Source organism: Macaca mulatta, chromosome 14, assembly GCF_049350105.2.
Source record: "Macaca mulatta isolate MMU2019108-1 chromosome 14, T2T-MMU8v2.0, whole genome shotgun sequence".
NCBI classification, from domain to species: domain Eukaryota; kingdom Metazoa; phylum Chordata; class Mammalia; order Primates; family Cercopithecidae; genus Macaca; species Macaca mulatta.
In genome coordinates this window covers 17493911-17508202 of record NC_133419.1, presented here as the reverse complement: position 1 = coordinate 17508202, position 14292 = coordinate 17493911, and the positions used below count along the sequence as shown (strand labels likewise).

The following is a 14292-nucleotide window of genomic DNA, read 5'->3' as shown; positions in this document are numbered from 1 at the left end:
TGATGCTGAGCTAGTCTTAGAGTAAACCCAGACACTGGATGGATGTGAGTTTAGTGCAACTTTCATGGCTGGACAGCTTGCTGCCTGTTGATGAAGCCGGACAAGACTGGGCAGTGAAGTCAAAGGCCCACACCTAACTCTGAGGCTTTTGGGGGCAGCTGTGTTGTGCAGAGAAGGTAGGCAGGCAGAGGAGGAGGAGGAGCGGCCCATGGGAGAATGCCTTCTACCAAGCCATAGCTTCTCAAGGGTGTGTTTGCGTCTGACCTAAGGTGTTGGAGCTCTTTGTTTCTGGCTGTGTTCAGGCTTTCCCCCACCTGCCTTTTGGGATGATAGGGGAAGCTGATGACTGCTTTAAAGAGAGGGCCGGGAGGTCAACTTCTCTACAGTCCAGTGCCTGCTTCTGGGTTGGGGCAGGGGAGAGTGCTGCCCACGGAACTCTCTAAATGTGAAAAGATACAAAGAGGAAGCACAGAGTGAAAAGGGAGACCCCAGAGGACAGCAGAACATCCCGAAGCATATCCCCCATCAGGGAAGAGGCATGATTTTCACCTGGCTTGCAGGTGCAGAATGGGTGTCTCAGATGCTGTGAGTCTGAGGGCAGATGCCCATCAGTCCAAGACAGTTCCTGGGGACAAAACCTTCTTCACACCTTTAGAGAAATTGAGTCTTATTGCTAGAAAATATTTCAGAGAGGTTCTGGTCTAAGCCTCTCATTTTGCAGATGAGAAACCACCCAAGGCCCAAGATGGATGGATTTACCAAAGCCGGTTGGTGCTGGAACTTGGATTTAATTTCAGGTCTTTTATTATTACTATGGAACAAATCTTAACTTTTTCAACTGCGTACCGTGTGCCTGGCTATGTGCTGCATGCTAATGCTTTATCTGCATGTTTAATCTTCACTGCAACTATGGGAAGTAGCTATTGTCTGTCTTCTGCAAGTGTGAAGAGTGAGGCTTAGAGAGGCCAACTTGCCTGTGATCCGGTAACTCAAAAGGGAAATTGGACCGGAATCCGTCTGAGACTGACTCAGTGCCAATGTCCTTAGCCAATAGGAGCACATAAAACCGTTCTGAGTGGCTTCCTAGCTCCTGTTTCCAGTGTCCAATCCATTCTCGGTTTCTGTTCATTCATCAGATGTGCACTGAGTACCTGCAAGAAGTCAGAAGGGTGTTGGGTTGGCGAGGACAAGTTGTATACCATGTTGGCTTTGGCCGAGCCAAAGAGAATGCCAAAGATCAGCCGAGATAGGGAATGATTGTTCTTGGCCTCAGCTCCACGCTCCCCTCCTCTGTAAAACTCTGTAAAACACCCCGGCAGGATTGACTTCTTCCACCTTTAAGCTCCCAAAGTGCCTCAGCTCTGTCTTTAGCACCTCACACTGTGTCATGCCTCCCCTTGGGCTCTAAGGCCAAGAGCATGTACCATTTATTTTTGTAGTCCTACTTCTTTAGCCCAGTGCATGTAGCCCAGGGCATATTAGCCCAGTGCATATTGGGGGCACTCAGGAATTGTTGAGTGGATAAAAGAATGAGTGAATACAGACCCAGATTGTCAATGATTCTCAAACCTTATTTTACAAAAGAATCACTTGAAAAGCTGGTTAAAGATTCAAAACTCCCGAGCCCTACTCCTGGTGATTGACTCCTAGGTTTGGGGTGGGACCCCAGAATCTGAATTTCCCGGGAGCGCCCAGATGTTTCTGATGCGGGTGGTCTGCAAACCACACTTGCAGCAACCCTGGCACAGGTGCCCAGCCTTCTGGAATAAAGACAGGAAGTAAGCGTTAAAAATAGCACGCCATTCATTTGCTTGTGCCGAGCCGCCAAGTGCCTCCTCCTGCCGGCGACAGGTCCGGATGTGGGCCAGTTCTCAGCCCAGGGAAAATGAACAGTGTCTTCTCCGTGGTGCCCAGAACAGTCTGAGTCAGTGGAATGTGCTGGCCAGTCAGGCAGAAGGGAACTTCCACTTCTTTTTTAAAACCTTGGTGGGAACTGTGCTGGCAAGACGAACCGGGAGGAGAGGAAGCTCCATGTGGGGCTTGGGCTTGGCCGACGATGTGGGACTGGCCGGACTTTGGGTGGCCGCCGAGGACCACTGCTAAATATGCCCCTTTCCTCTTGAAATAGTCACTTCCCTGGCTGGCTTGTGTGTTGGTCGGTCGCCACAAATGCGTGGCTGTTGTTCAAGGAGGCCTCCTGGGATATAAAAAGAGAGAATGGGGCCAGGCTGCGGCCAGGGCTGTGCGGGGAGACAGGACAGCTGCCTTTTCTCCTGTCCCACCACAGACTTCATTGTAAGATTCAGAGGGTGTGGCTTCTGGGCCCTGGGCTTACTTTTCCATCTGTAAAATGGGTGGGGGGAAGGGGCAGCATCATAAAGCTTCTTTCTTCTCCTGAAAGGGATGTTTTAAGGCCCATGTCAAGATTGAACACAGGGCTCTGTTGTTGGGCTGATGCTACTGATGAAGTCTCAGGAAGCTCGAATTTTGTAGTTAACTCTTTCAGGGTAGATGTGGTGAATAGTCTCTTGGTATTGTGCTGTCGGTGGCCCACTAGAACAGAAGCTCCCAGAGGGCAGGGGCTTGGTCTTTCTTCTTCCTCTCTGCATCCCCACTGTTTAGAACTGGGCTGGGCGCACAGTAGTCTCCATAAATGTTTATGGGGCCAATATCTCCACATATTGGCACCTACGAAGCGTCAGCTCCATCTCTCTTTTGTCTTCTTCACAGGTTGAACTTGCTGTTTGAGAAGAGGGGATCTGAGGAACAGGGCACTTTTGGAGGAAGAAACTTGACCTCTGTTTTCAAAGTTTCATCCAGTTTCTCTTCTTTTTATTTATTTTTTCAGACACGGTCTTACTCTGTGGTCCAGGCTGGAGGCCGGAGTGCAGTGGCACGATTATAGCTCACTGCAGCCTCAAAACACCTGGCCTCAAGTGATCCTCCTGCTTCAGCCTCCTGAGTAGCTGGGACCACAGGCTTATACCACCATACCCAGCTAATTTTTTTTTTTTTTGAGACACAGGGTCTTGCTCTGTTGTCCAGGCTGGGGTGCATGGTATAATCATGGCTCACTACAGCCTCTATCTCCTGGGCATAAGCCATCCTCCTGCCTCAGCCTTTGAGCCTCCAGAGCAACTAGGACTACAGGCATGCACCACCAAGCCAGGCTAAATTTTTTTTTTTTTTTTTGGTAGATATAGGTTCTCATTATGTTGTCCAGCCTGATAGGCTTTTTTTTTTTTTTTTTTTTTTTTTTTTTTTTTTTTTTAATAGAGACGAAGTCATCTTGCTTTGTTGCCCAGGCTGTTCTGGAACTCCTGGCTTCAGGTGTTCCTCCCACCTCAGCCTCCCAAAGTGCTGAGATTACAGGTGTGAGCCACTGTGGCTGGTCCAGTTTCTCTTTACATGGAGGAATATCAGAGGTTAAAGACTTGGTAAAAATTCATGCGGTGCAATAAACCATGTATTACGTAATAGGGGTGACACTTGTTAACTTTTCCCAGGCTCAGTTTCCTCGTGTGTAAAATAGATGAATAGTATCCACCCTCCAGGAGTTGTGCAAGGCTCATGTAAACATAGTGTATGTGAATGCACTGTATAGGTGCAAGGGGTTGCAGAAGTGATAATGTGTGTAAGCAGAGGGTCTGGTTGGCTCATTGGAGGGGTGGATGCCCTAAGTGAGATGACCTCTGAGGTTTATTTACTCTTCCTAAAGCAGTTGGAAAGCAATTCAGACTCAGTGGTAAGCTCTCAGCTCTTCTAGGGCAGGTCCCTTTTCCGCCACCCTGTGTCTGCAAGCATTTTGGTATTATTTTTCTAAGACCGGGCGCGGTGGCTCACGCCTGTAATCCCAGCACTTTTGGAGGCCGAGGCGGGTGGATCACCTGAGGTCGGGAGTTCGAGACCAGCCTGACCAACATGGTGAAACCCTATCTCTACTAAAAATACAAAATTAGCTGGGCGTGGTGGTGTGTGCCTGTAATCCCAGCTACTTGGGAGGCTGAGGCTGGAGAATCGCTTGAACCTGGGAGGCGAAGGTTGCAGCGAGCCGACATCATGTCATTGTACTCCAGCCTGAGCAACAAGAGTGAAACTGTCTCAAATAAAAAATATTATTTTTCTAAAAAGCTCTTATTTTATTGTGAAACACTTAAATTAGCACATCGCAGGCTGGCTGAGTAAGGCTTCCCAGGCAAACCACATCCCACGTGTGCAAATGTCTGGTGACACAGTGCTTCATTTTTTTTCCACTAGCACTTATACTACCTGACAAGCGTAAGTTTACTTGTCTATTTGTGTATGGTCTGCCTCTCCTGTGAGAATGTGAGCTGCATGAGGTCAGGACGTTGTTTTGTTCACTCATGAATTCCCAGCACCCAGGACAGTGTCTGGCATGTAGTGGGTACCCAGTAAATGTTTGTGGAATGAATGAATGAATACTTAAGTGGGTGGGAAGTTCTTGGACCTTAGTCTAGACCCATGGTTCTCAAAAGAGTAGTCCTGGGACTCCTGGGGATTCCTGAGATCCTTTTAGGGATTTGTGAGGTCTGTGAGGTCAAAGTATTTTTATAATAATAGTAAACTATTTGTCCTTTCACTCTCATTCCCTCATGTGTGCAAATCTCAGTGAACTGATATTTTCCAAGTAACCAATGCATGTTTTTTTGTGAGACGGAGTCTCTGTCGCCCAGGCTGGAGTGCAGTGGCGTGATCTCGGCTCCTTGCAACTTCTGCCTCCCGGGTTTAACGATTCTCCTGCCTCAGGCTCCCGAGTAGCTGGGATTACAGGCACTCACCACCATGCCTGGCTAATTTTTGTATTTTTAGTAGAGGTGGGGTTTCACCATGTTGACCAGGCTGGTCTCGAACTCCTGGCCTCAGGTGATCCGCCCGCTTCAGCCTCCCAAAGTGTTGGGATTACAGGCATGAGCCACAGTGCCCAGCCCAGAAAGGATATTTAGATGTGGGGACCACTGCATCTTGCAGATGGGTAAACTGAGGTAGCGACAGATGAAGGCTCAGTTACATTCATCCTGGGTCCCAGACTGTCTCTGTCTTGTAGCCCGAAGCTTTGTTTCCTTCCTCCATAGCCCAGGATGACAGCATTGACCTTCCATGGGATCTTTTCCTGGGATTTATTGAGCCACTGAGGTCATTGGCCTCAGGCCACCTGCGTCTCTCGACTGACCAGTTATTCTTCAAGGAAGACACTGTGTGTGTTTATTTTAGTTGCTCTTCTATAACTTCCGGGTGCTCTTCTCAGAGCAGCAGTGCTTTAAAACATGTTTCTGTGTGTGTTTCCCCACTTTGAGCCATGAAATACGTTCAATCTGTTTTTTTCTACTCCAAAATATTTCCGTATCTTTGTGCACCTGGGGAAATGCATACCTTGATAGAAAATGGGCAAAAAAGTTGTACTGAAGGAATTGAATGAACTAATGCATGTCAAGCACTGAGCACTTTGACTCAATAGTAATAATAATAATAACACAATGCATCATTATGATAGTGTTATTTCTCTTTAGCAATCTTGATAATTGACTTGTATAACGCATTGTACAGAAGCTCGTTCTACAACTAAAATGCTTTGGTTCTTCCTGTGTGCCAGGAACAACAGTAAATTTTATGTCCTAAGATTAGTATGGTTGGAAATGCATGTGACAGTGGTTCCCAAACACTGGTGTGCAGATGGAACACAGCCTGTGAAGTGTTCAGCGGTCCTTGTTAAAAAGAGATAAAGGATAAAGTGCTGAGATTCTCGTGAAGCTAAATGAAGCTAAATATTACTTGATTCAAAGGATCATCCTTCAGTGAGAATATGTCCTTCCTGTATGTTTTTGGGGAAAATATTTCCTTTTGTGAGACAAAAATGTTAGTAGGTGGTAAGTACCTTTGATTTGGCAAAGTAAAAAGTTGTGGCCCCCTGTCGACCCATCACATTTTGGTGTGTGTAATGTTTGAAACTGCATTGGTCTGTAAAATCTCAAACCCAGGTGGATAAAACCAAAAAGTGTCAGGGCAGGAAGGGACCTTAGGAATTAGTAAAGGAATACTGCCTTCATTTCATAAAGAACTTCAGGCTCAGAGAAGGCGTGTAAGTTGCCTAAGGTCACACAGCAAATCTGAGGCAAGTCGGCTACAAACCCTCAGAGGATGGTCGTGAGCACTGGTTTTGAGTCATCCATTTGAACACACCGGTGTTCAAATTCTACCTCTGTTACTTATGAGCTGATTTCTTACCTGTGAAAGTGGGATACCTACCCAAGGGGTTCCTGGGAAGATTTAATGAGATGATTTGGATTAGGAAAAACTGGCAAATTTTTCCCCATCCTTCTTCTCCTTGCCTCCCCTTCACCTGTTAATAAATAGATCCTTGTGATAGGTCAGTGAGCAATATCAGCCAGAAGGGCTTTGTTTTCAGCAAGGTCCCTGCATGTACGATTACAATCCTAAGTAATATTAGCTGTTGCTTGCATTGGTTTCTCAGCTCTCTCTTGGTGATCTCTCTCTCTAGCTGTTGAATGAGTTCAAAGATCCAGGAAGAGCTTTGAAATCCCTCTACCAGCATCTCTGTCTCCAATTCCAGCACAGGTCTTTGGAGGATGAGATAAAAAGTGTTTTGCCCAGGGTCAAATGCTGTGTGTACGCAGCTTGGTCGCTCTTTCCTTTCTTGAGATGACCTGTCCCCTTCTTGGAGACCCAAGATGATGGACAACAATAACATTCCTTTATAATGTTTTCTTCTCATCTAGAGGACTGGGAGGCCCCCTTTTAACAGAGACATCACAGAGTAGCAAGCATGCAGAAGTTCTCATGACATCCTGACAGATTTCAAGACCAAAGAACATCCCATGTTCCCTCTTGAAGGCTTGTAATAACTGCCATAAATTATCTCGTGGGAATGGAGTGGCCCTGGCCCAAGCTGTGCTGTACCGGGCTCTCCTGGTGACAGTTTTAGTGGTTGCATATGTTTGCAGAAGAAGGAAGCGTGGTAACTTGGCAGACAGCTCCGAACGCTCCTGGCTTGCTGCCACAGGACTGTCCCCGAGACCCGGGCACAGTGATGTGTGAAAAATGCCCACCTTTGCTCTTGGTGTCCAGTGGGCCTTCTGTGGGCTCTCTATAGAGGTCATCACCTGAGGATTCCTGACTCTGGCCACGTCCTGAGGTCTTGCCATGTTGCTCTCCATGTTACTTGAGTATCTGCTTCTTAGGGCTCTTGCGTTCTGCAGGACGGATGAGCTAGGTACCCAGGATAGGTCTGTTTGCGCACGAGGCTGTCTCCTTCTCCCCCTCCTTGGTTTCTCTACTGAGGCTTTGTTGTGCTTGGCTCAGGGTGATGTTAGCAAATGCACTCTCCACCCTGCCGTGCCATATTAAGGAAATGCATGTTGTATTGGCTTCCGCCAAGTCAGCTCACATGCTTTGTTTTAGTGACTCTGCGAAGAGTTCATCATCTATTATTTATTCAGGTAACACACTTCGATCTCTTAATTTCGGTGCTGCTCCCATTTTTCATCCCTGGTCAGTGTGCTGAGCAGCCAGGAGGGCTGTCTGTGTCTTTAAGAACCACTTTGCACGTTTTTGCTTTGGTTATTTATTCATGCCAACATGTTGTGGTTAAATGGCATGAAATAAAACCCCATTTTGAAAAGAAATTGTAAAAGGAAGCTATGTCCTATGTGGAAATCATGACAAGCACAGAAACGTTAGAAAAAATAAACATTAGCCAGGAGCGGTGGCTCACGCCTATAATCCCAGAATTTTGGGAGGCCAAGGTGGGTGGATCACTTGATACCAGGAGTTCGAGACCAGCCCAGGCAACATGGGGAAACCCATCTCAACTAAAAATACAGAAACTATCCAGGCATAATGGCACAGGCCTGTGATCCCAGCTACTCAGGAGGCTGAGGCAGGAGAATCGCTTGAACCAGGAGGTGGAGGTTACAGTGAGCCGAGATTGCGCCACTGCACTCCAGCCTGGGCGACAGAGCGAAACTCCATCTCAAAACAACAACAACAACAACAACAACAAAACCCCCCCAAACCCTAAAACAACAACAACAAACAAAACAAAACACACAACAAAAAATAAATATTGCGTGTTTCCTATCACCTGAGGAGCCCATTGTTAATGGTTGTGTGCCTTTTCTGTCTTTTTAAAAATGTGTTAAAAATCTAGTTGTCGCCGGGCGCGGTGGCTCAAGCCTGTAATCCCAGCACTTTGGGAGGCCGAGACGGGCGGATCACGAGGTCAGGAGATCGAGACCATCCTGGCTAACACGGTGAAACCCCGTCTCTACTAAAAAATACAAAAAAAAAACTAGCTGGGCGAGGTGGCGGGCGCCTGTGGTCCCAGCTACTCGGGAGGCCGAGGCAGGAGAATGGCGTGAACCCGGGAGGCGGAGCTTGCAGTGAGCCAAGATCCGGCCACTGCACTCCAGCCCCGGCGACAGAGCAAGACTCCGTCTCAAAAAAAAAAAAAAAAAAAATCTAGTTGTCATAGTGTCCATATATAAATTTTTAAGTGGAGTTGATAGATTTCATTTGAAGGGCTGCTGTGTGATAAATGTAAAATGCGTAGCAAGGTGCTTGGCACTTGGAGCTGTTCACAGTAAATGGAAGGAATTTTTATGGAGGGTGTAAGGTAGAGTGGGCTCCTGAGCAAGACTGCCCCGTTCCAGGCCTGGCTCTGCCATGTCTGGCTGCTAGAGCCTCGAGCCAGCCATTGAAGTGCAGCGCCTTCGTTTCCCCATCTGTAAAATGGGGGTAATTATCATATACCCCAAAGCGTTGTCATGAGGATTTAATGAAATATCCCCTATAAGATCCTTAGAGCTCTGCTGCTGGGTAGTCATCTCATAGTAGGTATTGGTTGTTATTATTCAGGAAAATGTTGGAAAACACGTGTTTTTTTTTTTTTTTTTTTTTGAGGCGGGGTCTGGCTCTGTCACCCAGGCTGGAGTGCCATAGTGCGATCTCGGCTCACTGCAAGCTCCGCCTCCTGGGTTCACCATTTGCCTGGCTCAGCCTCCCGAGTAGCTGGGACTACAGGCGCCGGCCACCAAGCCCAGCTTTTTTTTTTTTTTTTTTTTGTATTTTTAGTAGAAACGGGGTTTCGGGCCGGGCGCGGTGGCTCAAGCCTGTAATCCCAGCACTTTGGGAGGCCGAGATGGGCGGATCACGAGGTCAGGAGATCGAGACCATCCTGGCTAACACGGTGAAACCCCGTCTCTACTAAAAAATACAAAAAACTAGCTGGGCGTGGTGGCGGGCGCCTGTAGTCCCAGCTACATGAGGCTGAGGCAGGAGAATGGCGTGAACCCGGGAGGCGGAGCTTGCAGTGAGCTGAGATCTGGCCACTGCACTCCAGTCCGGGCGACAGAGCAAGACTCCGTCTCAAAAAAAAAAAAAAAAAAAAGAAACGGGGTTTCACCATATTGGCCAGGATGGTCTCGATCTCTTGACCTTGTGATCTGCCCACCTCAGCCTCCAAAAGTGTTGGGATTATAGGCGTGAGCCACCGCACCCGGCCGGAAAACACATTTTTAAACAAAGCAGGTGTTCAGTCCTCTCCCTGCCCCCAACCAAGAAAACTCTCTTTAATTCCCAGTCTACTGTGTGATTCAGTGCTGGCCCGGGAGCAGCCCTCGAGGGCAGACACAGCACTCATCCCCTGCCCAGCGCAGCACCTGCCCGTGCATCCTTAGCTGATGGATGAGGCTCACAGCCTCAGGCGCCCTGCATCCTTCCCTTCCTCCTGGTACCCTCTTTTGTCTCCTTCAAACACTTGCTCTCCAGGCTTCAGGGAGGAAGTAGGAAGTAGGAAGTAGGAGGTGGTCTCTCCCTCCCAGGCCCCCAGCTCACACTGGTCTTGAAGGGCCTGGCATCTGACAGAGCCCGGTAGCTGGTTTTCGCGTGTCTCCTGAAGCCACCCCTAAGGCTTCGGTGTCATCTTCTGGTCAGAGCCAAACATGGTGGCCCTCTTCAGAGACAGATCTGTGCAGCAGGATGGCATCTCTGTTGTCCTCCCAGACCAGCAGTGGGTGCACGTGGGCCTCGCAGGCTGTTTCCTGCCCTGGAATGCTGCTGTTTTTTGGACCCAGCACACTTCAGTGTCAGAGAAGGCTGGTTGGTTTGAAACCGTCAGAATGTCATAAATTCCTTATGATGAACATTTTCCCAATTTGCTTAAATTCGAGAGGCCAGGAGTGCACCTTTCCCTTTCCTGAGAAAGAGCATGGGCCACCGGCTTTTCCATCTTCGATTCTGTCGGGTGCCTGTGCCCTGGAGCTGTCCGTCCCCTGGTCCTGCTTGCCTGGTCCTGTGGCCAGCACTCTCCACTGTGAGTCACTCAGGCCCAGTCCTTGTCCTGGTGGTGCATCTGCCTCATGATGTCAAGCATTATGGGAAAGGCACCCAGCCTGCCCCACTCCAAAGGATGAGTATGGGGAGGTGGTGGTGCTTCTCAAACCCAAGGCTGTTTGTCATACCACATTCCAAAGACTTCAGATGAGGGCATTTACCTGTTTGCCTAGGAGGTGTTCTTCAATCTGCCATCCAGCAAACCCCTCCTTGATGAAAGGGGAGGGTGTGTGGGCTCTTAGGGAACAGCTGTGCCCCGAGGAGGAAGGCGGGGCAGTGTTAGGAGCCTTTGTGCCTTGGAGCTGCAGGTGAGTTGTCTGGTCTTGGGTGATTCCCTTCCTATGTTTGCACCTCAATTTTCCCACGTGTAAAATGCAGCTGAGAGCATCCCTTATATCACAGGGATGTTACTAGGATTACTTAAGGTGCTGGAATGTTTCCTGGCGTCGGGGAAGAGCTCAGTCGAAGCTTGCTATTGCCCTAATATCGTTACTATCCCAGATTTGCATTTTCTTGTTATTTCCCTGTGAGGCGTTAAGTGTGTGAAAGTGTGTGTGTATATTTAAAGGGTCAGGCTACAAAGTAAAATCCTTTAGAACTTTAGGGCGGGATAGGGCTTGTTTAGTTAGGGGCATTTGGTGACTGCTGGGGAAGTCACCTACCCAGGTGATCTTATAATTACTGTCTGCTTAAAGGCAGCTCTTGACTTGGTCTTCTCCAGGGGAAAAACATGTAGTTTACGCAACTTTTCTTTTCCCTTTCTGCTCTGGATTTGACCTTTTGTTCCTTCAGGTGATTGAAAAAATTCTGAAAGTCACCTGCTTCCTCAGAATTAGTTTCAAGACAAGACTAAATGAACCAACAAGAGTGAAGTCAGCTTTTTGGAAATACCTCCCAAGAGGCCTTGCTCTTTATGCAGGACTGTTATTTCAAAGGATGGTGTCCCCTTCCCAACCATAAGAATGATCCAGTCCTGTTTTCTGGGAACCAGAGTTTGCTGAGGATAGGACTGGGCCTGAAGCTTTCATTGCTGGTCTGTGGGGTAGAGGTAAGCCTCCCCTGTGAAGCTGGTAGGTTATAGGCTTTGGCGGCATGAATTGTTATTTCTGGAGTCCCCTGGGTGCTGTTTAGAAATGCAGGTAGATGGCTGGGTGTGGTGACTTGTGCCTGTAATCCCAGCACTTTGGGAGGCCAAGGCAGGCAGATGACTTGAGCTCAGGAGTTCGAGACCAGCCTGGACAACATAGTGAAACCCCAACTCTACAAAAAATACAAAAATACAGAAATTAGCCAGGCATGGTGGTGCATGCCTGTAATCCCAGCTACTCAGTAGGCTGAGGCAAAAGAATCGCTTGAACCTGGGAGACGGAGGTTGCAATGAGCTGACGTTGTGCCACTGCACTCCAGCCTGGGCCACAGAGCAAGATTCCATCTCAAGAAAGAAAAAAATAAAAATAAAAAAAAAAGAAAAAAAGAAATGCGGGTAGATGCTTCTAGCTACTGCTGTGGGATAGCAAGGTAGTTACCAAACTGATAAGGGTAGCATCTTTCTTACTGCTGAAAAATTCAGTGCCTTTTTTCTTTTTTTCTGAGACAGGGTCTTGCTCTGTTGCCCAGGCTGGAGTGCAATGGCGAGATCTTGGCTTGCTGCGAGTTCTGCCTCCTGGGCTCAAGAGATTCTCCTGCCTCAGCCTCCCAAGGAGCTGGGATTACAGGCACTTGCTACCACACCTGGCTGATTTTTGTGTTTTTAGTAGGGACAGGGTTTCACCATGTTGGCTAGACTGGTCTCAAACTCCTGACCTCGGGTGAACCACCCACCTCAGCCTCCCAAAGTGCTGGGATGACAGGTGTGAACTACTGCGCCCGGCTTGAGTTTGACTTTTTAAAAATATTCCACATACAAGTGAAGTTGTGCAGTGTTTGTCTTTGTGTGTTTAGCATATTTCACTCAGCATCACGTCCTCCAGGCTCTGCTGGGCACGTGAGTTGTTTCCATGTCTTGGCTATTGTGAATAGTGCTGCAGTGAACGTGGGCAAATTGCCATGTTAAGGAAGCTCCTTTCCAGTCTGAGTTTGCAAACAGCTTTTCGTATATGAGCGCTGAATATTATCAAATGCTTTTCTGAATTCATTGAGATGACTTTACGTGTTTTAAAAAATCTGATGTTGTAATAAATGGCCTATATATTCTATTTTTAAACCACTCTTGTATTCCTGGTATAAATCAACTTGATGTGTTACTCTCATTTTTATACATAGCTGGATTTATTTTCACTAATACTTTGGGATTTTTGCCTCAATGATCATGTATGTGATTGCTCTGTAACTTTTCATTCGCATTTTGTCCTTGTCTGTCTTGGTATCAGAGTTATATTGGCTTCATAGAATGAGGTAAATGTTTATCCTTCTAAAAAATTATTTCGTAGAGTTTGTCTAAGATGAGAGTATACACGAGTAAACTTTCTCAATCAAATATTTTGTGATATGTTTCAGGAATTTCATTAGATGTTTGGTTCAATTTTTAAAATATTTCTTTTTATTATTTAAAACTTTTAGCATTGGTGACCATCCATGTGCTGCTTTTAGTGCCAGCTTAACTTTTTTTTTTTTTTTTTTTTTGAGACGGAGTCTCGCTCTGCCGCCCAGCCTGGAGTGCAGTGGCCAGATCTCGATTCACTGCAAGCTCCGCCTCCCGGGTTCACGCCATTCTCCTGCCTCAGCCTCCCGAGTAGCTGGGACTACAGGCGCCCGCCACCTCGCCCGGCTAGTTTTTTGTATTTTTTAGTAGAGACAGGGTTTCACCGTGTTAGCCAGGATGGTCTCGATCTCCTGACCTCGTGATCCGCCTGTCTCGGCCTCCCAAAGTGCTGGGATTACAGGCTTGAGCCACCGTGCCCGGCCAACTTAACTTGTTTTTGTGACATCTTCAGGAAGGAAACCTCTGCTGTCTATTTAATGGAGATGAATTGTTAAACTTTTACTATTTGCAACTGTATATCTCTGTGAGTCAGACTTTTATTGATCGTGTACAACTAAATGAAACCCAGAAGTGAAGGAAATGTAGCAAGCGATTTTACATATTTTTGTGTGCTCGAATTGCCTTTTTAAAATAGATTGATACTCTCTAATAAGTAAATGTGAATTTGGAGTTTTCAAATTAAGGCTTACTAATAATATTATCCATTTTATCTGAGTTTATTTGGGTTTCTTATAAAATGTAATTTCTCAAGAAGATTTTGCGCCCTAAAAAAAAAAAAAAAAAAAAAAAGAAAAGAACAAAAGGGAAGCCACTGGTTGCTAATGGCTCCTGCGGCTTTGACGATCCTTGATGAAGTGTTCTTTGATTAAGTGTCGAGATGAGTGGTGCAGACCTTTGACAGACACATGATTGTGGTTGGAGAAAGCCCAGCTATTAACTGCTGACCTTGCTGTCTGCGAGCAGGTGTTGAATGAGCTCAGTTCCCTCCCAGCTCTTCTTTTTCCCTGGTGGGCCATTGGCTCCTGAGTAAGATAGATGCATGCAATAGAAGAGCTGTTAATAGCATTTACTCTTTCTTAATCCTTATTAATCCCATTCATATTTCAGTGTCTGAAACTTGGCAGGATGTCAGGAAGCCACGGTGCAAGCAGGGAAATTTTTCTTTGAACAGCAAGGACCAAGTACAATGTTCCCCTGATGTTTAATTTGCTAAAACATGTAAGAAGAAGAAAATTCGTACATTGTTAGGTCCCAAAGAGAGTGCCACCAAGCGACCTTGCCAAAACCACCTTGCTGGAGCTTCTTACTATCTTTTTTTAACGAATGGCAATAAAGTCATTTTGTCAAGCTAACCAAGTACCATAATGAGATCTTTGTGGCATAAGTTTACCGAGTGGGGAAATAACTTTGACAGGGGTTGATGTCTGAAATGAAGTGTTGTC

The 14292-nt window shown here is 46.9% G+C and overlaps 1 protein-coding gene and 1 long non-coding RNA gene across 3 annotated transcripts in view; one reads left to right on the top strand and one right to left on the bottom strand.

The window, feature by feature from the left end:
• Positions 1–14292, top strand: part of PTPRJ (protein tyrosine phosphatase receptor type J) — a 191775-nt gene that overhangs the window by 102052 nt on the left and 75431 nt on the right. The window lies entirely within an intron of this gene.
• Positions 11731–13653, bottom strand: LOC144334219 (uncharacterized). The gene is made up of 2 exons (XR_013403812.1): positions 13249–13653; positions 11731–12086 (listed from the first exon to the last, which is right to left on the bottom strand). It is a non-coding gene; the product is annotated as an uncharacterized LOC144334219 (long non-coding RNA).